General features: G+C 46.7%; 2 pseudogenes; both read right to left on the bottom strand.

The window, feature by feature from the left end:
• Window positions 1-1,855: 1,855 nt before the first annotated feature.
• On the bottom strand, window positions 1,856-2,950 carry LOC118654525 (annotated as a pseudogene).
• Window positions 2,951-3,336: 386 nt separating this feature from the next.
• On the bottom strand, window positions 3,337-4,390 carry LOC118654166 (annotated as a pseudogene).
• Window positions 4,391-6,588: the final 2,198 nt, after the last annotated feature.

A 6,588-nucleotide genomic window follows, 5' to 3' on the forward strand; every position in this document is an offset into this window, starting at 1 on the left:
CTCGCCACCCCCTCCCCCTCCTCAGGCTCACCAAACCCTTGGCTGAGCTGGCTCGGCACATAAAGACAACTGTCTTTTTCATGTATGGAAAAGACAATAAAGTGGTAAAATGAAAAACACTATTTGTATTCTCCCCCTTCCTTCCTTTACAGCCTTTATTTGAAATTTATAAAAATTTCACTCCTATTTTCATGTCTTTTTTTTCCCAAAAAACTCTTTATGTTCCTTTATTGGAGCAAGATTCCTGACCAGTATACAGTGATGTATTCACTAAACAGAGACCTGTGCAGAAATTACATACTACCCATCTAGATAGGTTTTATTACACTTTGCCATTGATGGAATAGTTCCTCTTATAAAATGTTTTATACATCAAATAGCTCTGAATTTGACCAGGCTGTCCATTAATTCATGTCTGAAAAAATTAGCTGGCATTTAATTTCAGCTACTATACTTTACAGCATTAAAAAGCTTAGGCATTCGGTAGCTTCTCATAATGTTGTTCTATGCACAATGGCATCTAGCAGACAGTCCATCATCTCGCCCAGATTCAGACAGACGGGTCTCATTGGAGAACAGTAAGCTAAATAGCTGGTACTTGAGACAAAAGTACGCCTAACCTCAGTTTCTTAACCACCAATACGAACTTCTTACTCTGCGAGCCTGTCTTCTGGGCCACCTTTATAGTGCCAATGAAGACACGCCAGCAATAGCTCCATGTGTAACTCAGCATTAGAGCACCAGGTCTGTCTGGTGGTGGTGGCAGGCACTGTTATTACATCCAGGTAAACATAGACCCATTTTTAAAATGCCAATTTGATATACAAAATTAAAGGTACAACATACTCAGAACTAAGTTTGAGCAATCTGGTGCTCCAAATGATTTGAAAATTTTCAGAAACTGATAACAAACTGTACTCATGATGTTTCCCAGCTATGGAGACATTAATACACTGATTCGAACCCCTTTACTCAGTCCACATAGCCCTGAGATCATCCTGCAAAGTGCGTATAAAATATGGAGTTGACAAAGTTTGACAATACGTTATACAAGTCAAACTTGAAATATGTTCTGAGAGAAAAGCATCAAATCCTTTGTGTACACATTTAGTTTTATTGTAACAAAGCAACTTGTACACTTTTAACGTTTAAAACTGAGTATTATCTTTCCTTTCCAGTGAAACAAAAAGAAAATTAAAAAATAAACAGAACAAAATTACAATAGAGAAATGTCAATTCTGAAAAAGATCCTACAGGTTCTGCTGATTCTCCCATCGAGTGGCTGGGCTCAAGTCATCATTAGGAGAGAATTTTATTTTAAAAATGTCATCTTAGACTGCAAGGATGTCCGTTAAACATCACAATTAAACATGCCAAAGGAGAAGCCATGTTGTCAAAATGCCCACTTAACCCACCCAAACATCTCAAACCCACCCTTTGTTGACCTTCTATAACCCCCCTTTTTAATTTTTTTTTCTTTTTTTAAACAAGAGAAAGTAGACAGATCCCAATATACAGAGAAAGGAGGAAAAAAGCTAGAATTCTATGCACTACTATACAGGAGCCTAGCCACTTCCAGCTCCCAGCAGAGCTAAGGGAGCAGAAGGTTTTTCTTTTTTCCCACAGAGCACTGTGGTGTTGATTCCATTAAGTTTTTCTTAAGACAGGAAGGGATAAAAATGAATTTGGAACAGAAAGGGGCAAAGATTCTTTTCTCACTGTATTCTGCTCAAGGTACATCCCCCCCCCCCCAAAAAAAAAAAATAAGGTGAGAACCATGGTGTAAAAGAGACCTCAAAAACAGGGCGACTGAGCACAAGAGGGGCGGGGGGGAGAAAAAGAAAAAATAGGCTGCAACTTGCTCCCAGGGACTGGAGAAAATTTAAAAAGGTTGGAATCCATCAGTGTTCATTAGTCATCTTCTCCTTCATCTTCCTCTCCTTCTTCCCCCGCATCATCATCTGATCTCTTCACCTGATTCCATACAGTGCTGCATGCAATATCTGCCAACACTCCCTCGCTAGCTACTTTCCTCCTACGCCCGCCTCCTCCTCCTCCTCCTCCTCCTCCTCCTCTCTTCTTCTTCTTCTTCTTCTTTTCTTCTTCTTCTTATTATTCTTCTTCTTCTTTATTCTTGTCTCTTCTTCTTCTTCTTCTTCTTCTTATTCTTCTTCTTCTTCTTCTTCTTCTTCTTCTTCTTCTTCTTCTTCTTCTTCTTCTTCTTCCCCTTCTTCATCATCCATGTCAGGAACCAAGTAGTACTGTAATGGATTTGGCCAAATGTCATCTTTGATGACTTCTCCCAACTCATCTGCACCTGTATCAGAATGGTCAGTGAACCAGGTAAAGAAGCTTTCCGGTTCCTCATGCTGTCTCTTCCTGCTGACTTTATTCTGTGTTTGACTTGAACGTTTTGTCAAATCCTTTCCAGATTTCCATTTGATTTCAGTGGACTTTGAGATGGATCACCACTCTCATTCAGATTAAACTCTTTGGAGAGAACTTTATTTTCAAAGTAAGGATTTTCATCAAAATAAAAATCTATTCTGTAACCTGATTTAATATCTTCAAATTCTGTCACTTCAACTCTTGTCAAATAATGCAGTGCCTCTTCATCCTCTTCCCCACGCAGTGCAGACACTTGTGGATAGTTGACGAATGTTGTTACCCCAAAATGTGGGATTTTGGCAATCAATTCTGACCTCTTCTAAAAAAAATGGTTCGCAGAGTTGTTATATTTCTGTTCTACTTTCAAAATCTCCTCACTGACTTGTTCATTAACTCTGTCTATTACATTTTGTACTTCATCAATATGTTCAATCGCTTCTTGCTGTTCTTTTTCTCCCTTTGGCACATCCTGAGGGGTCGGCTTCTTCTCCGGCTTGGGGGCTGGAGGCACTTTTGGTTTCTTCGCTTGTGGTGGGAGCGAGGACTGGCGTTTGGGGGCCATGCCTCGCGGGAAGTCCGAGGAGCCGATCGCAAGGAAGTGGCCGGGCTGGAAGGAAGGCGCGCTGAGACTCTATTTTCATTTCTTTACATTCAATATTATTTTGTATTAGTTTCAGGTTTTATATTAGTTACAAAATAATGGTTAGACAATCATATACTTTACAAAGTGTTCTCTGATATTTCCAGTACCCACCTCACATCATACTATCATTACAACACTATTGACTATATTCCCTATTTAAGTGACAATAGGTTTACAGGTTCCTTCCAATCTTCCTTTTGTGTTACTCGCCCTTCCTTTTCTTTCTCACTTCTTCTCTCTCTCTCTCTCTCTCTCTCTCTCTCTCTCTCTCTCTCTCTCTCTCTTTAAGAGAAGTAAGCCTTTATTTCCTTGTTTCTCAAATAGAGCTGGCTGAGCTGGTTGTTTTTTTGGTAATTAATCAAAGAGACCAAATCCCATATCCTCGTCCAACTCCTCCAACTCTTCCTTTGCTTCAACCTTGGCTGGGGTTGCAGCAGCAGCAGTAGCAGCAGTGGTGGTGGCGGCCACAGGGGCAGCAGCCACAAAAGCAAATGGATCAGCCAAGAAGGCCTTGACCTTTTCAGCAAATGGGAAGGTGTAATCAGTCTCTACAGACAAAGCCAGAACTCGCTTGTACCCATTGATGATAGAATGTGGTACTGACACAACAGTTGGGTAACCAATCTGAAGGCATACACTGGCAACATTGCGGACACCCTCTAGGAAGAAGGAATGCAGTTTCCTCTGAGATGTCAAGCACTTCTGGGTTGTAGATGCCGCCATTGTCAAACACCTGCTGGATGATCAGCCCAGAGGAGAAGGGGGGGATATTCAGCATGTTCAGCAGTGTGGCTGCGCTGGCTCCCACTTTGTCTCCAGTCTTAATCAGCTGTGCATCACTCAGGATTTCAGTGGTGCCCTGGAGATTTTAGTGGTGATGCTTAAAGCCTGGAAGAAGGGGGTCTTCTATGGTCCCAGATCAGTGTTCTGGGCTGGCACAGTGACTTCACACAGGGCAATGGCACCAGCACGGGCAGCAGCTGACACCTTATTGGTCAGCAGCATGTCCCGGATCTCAGTGAGGTCTTCTTTGGTGAACACAAAGCCCACATTCCCCCGGATATGAGGCGGCAGTTTCTCCAGATCTGGGTTGTTTTCCAGATGTCCTCGGATGGCCTTGCTCATCATGGTGTTCTTGCCCATCAGCAACACAGCTTTCCCACTGAGGGACATGTGGATCTGCTGCATCTGCTTGGAGCCCACATTGTCTGCTCCACAATGAGGCATTTTGGATAATCATCCAGAAGTTGGATGATCTTAAGGAAGCAGTTGGACTTCCAGGTCGCCCTGTCTTCCCTGGGCATCACTGCGGTGCGTCAGGGATTACCAGGCAGGGTTTAAAGACGATGTCACTCCCACGAGGATGCCTGGCAAGAGGAAGTCTTCATTTTCTTAATATAGTATCTCAATTGGCCCTAAAAGCTCAGCGAAGGCACTCGGACACACTTAATCCATTTTACAGACCAGGAAACTGAGGCCAATTCCAGTTGACTGTGGAACTTGGCTCAGGGCACAGGGAGCCGTCACAGCCATGCTCTCTGCCCTTCCTAAGGGGCAGCCACGGGGCAAACAGAACAAACCTCCCCAACAGGCTTCTGAGCCTCGTTCTCAAGCACCTCTTCATCACGGATGCTCCACATTCTTTCCTCTCCACTGCCTCCCGCCCCCATTCTTTACTGCCCCCCTTCTCCCGAGCAGGTGGTAAGCTTCCCACTCACCACGCAGGCAAGCGCCGCCGCCGTGGGGCAAGGCAAGTGCGGGCTTGCTTTTGGGCCAAGGCGGGAGCAGGAGTCGGTGAGGCCCGGGCAAGGCCAGGTCAGCGCCAGGAGCTTCTCCTAATAGCATCAGTCGGGTACCCAGCAGTGTGGCGCCCCTCCACTGAGGTGGCACTGCCCCTCAACCCCTGCCTCCGGGCTGCGGGTCTGCCCGGTGTCCTTCCACCTTGTTCCTCGCTGGGCCAACATGCATCTTAGGGCCACTGCAGAAGCTCACTCTCCGCAGGCGAGGCAGATCCCTGCCCGCTGTCCCCCTGGCCGGGCTGAGCCCCCTCTGGTACACCCTGCCTCGGCGCAGCTCTGTGCCCCTTGGGCTGCCCGCCTCCTGGCCAGCAGCTTCACCGAAGCCATGGTGCTTGCCCGAGAGCCGTTCAGGCAGCCCTGCAGCCAGGCCTCTCACAGCTGCTAGGTCTCCACCCTCACCTGGGTTACCTCTTTTCTTCCACATTCACCCGTCGTCCATCCCTCTCTCCTGCAGTGCTTGTGCTCCAGGCCCGAAAGAAAAGGACCAAGGCCAAGAAGGACAAAGCCCAAAGGAAGTGAGTCTTGAACCCCCACATCCCATTCTCTGGATTTCCTCCCGCACCTCTCTCTGTTTCACATCTTGAACGAACACCAAGTTCAGGCACCCTGCAACCCAGCCACATGGCCTCTGGGCGGCCTGGTAGAGTCAGTCTCCTAAGCTGTGGATCTGTGGCCAGAGGCCCGGCCTGGGTCTCATCAACCACATGCCTGCTGGAGAGGGCTGTTGGAAGAGGACCAGAGCCCGTCCACCATTAGCTCCCCAACTCCAGAGGAGGCACCGCAGTCTCCTGTCCCCTCCCCCCCACACACACACTGTGGCCCCACCCCCATCCCTGCCGCCTGCTAAGTGGTTGTGACCTTTATGGAGTCCCAGTTAATTAGCATATTACTCTATTATATAGATAGATTAACCTGAATAACTAAAGATTAGCTGAATAGAAGTCTTATAACCAATGATTTACAGAAAAAGCCACATTGAGACTTGTAGGAAGAGTGGACACATGAAAAGGGCTTCCCCACTTCCACAGGCAGCAGCTGATGATCTGAAGGGATATTTCAGCTGCAAAGGTTCTCCCTTAGGAGCAAGGAGGTCTTAACCCTATGCCAAACTCCCCAGCTGAGAGAAGCAGAAAGAAGATGAGCTCACATAACACCTGATTGTAATAAATCAGCGGAAGTCTGTCTGCCAGGGAGAGACAAAATTCTGCTAGAAACCCAGGTGCCCTCTTAAAGGGCCAGCACACAAAATCTTGCTTGCATCCACTCCCCTTGGGCTCAGGCAGAGGTGAGTAGCTGCAAAGTGAACTTCTGTCATGTGAGGACAGACTGGGTTGTGTGGCTCTGGGGAGAGAGCTGAACATACAGCCACCAGGGTCCCTGTGATAAATTGCTCTCTCACACTGCCCACCTACTCCATATTTCCTGGATGCAGCACTCCTATCTATACCAGCTGCCCTGCTGAGCTCATGTCCTGTGCAATAGTCTGCTGCCTGAGCCAGTGGTGCAGATTTTTTTTAAAGGCCCTTGAGGGCAAACTGAGGGTGTGGGAGTGTCAAAACTTAATTTTGTGGCTTTGGGGCAAAGCCACTTGCACTTTCCCTGCTGCACAATAGAGCAGCAACATCCATGAGCATGTACCAGAGCAGTAGCACCCCACATCCTGCATACTAGAGCCACCATCCATGGGAGATCAACTAGCTCCACCTCCAGAGATTTCCTAGCTCCACCCTCCTGACCTTGGTGATATTTAGAATGTTT

This window comes from Myotis myotis, unplaced genomic scaffold, assembly GCF_014108235.1.
Source record: "Myotis myotis isolate mMyoMyo1 unplaced genomic scaffold, mMyoMyo1.p scaffold_m19_p_4, whole genome shotgun sequence".
NCBI lineage: Eukaryota > Metazoa > Chordata > Mammalia > Chiroptera > Vespertilionidae > Myotis > Myotis myotis.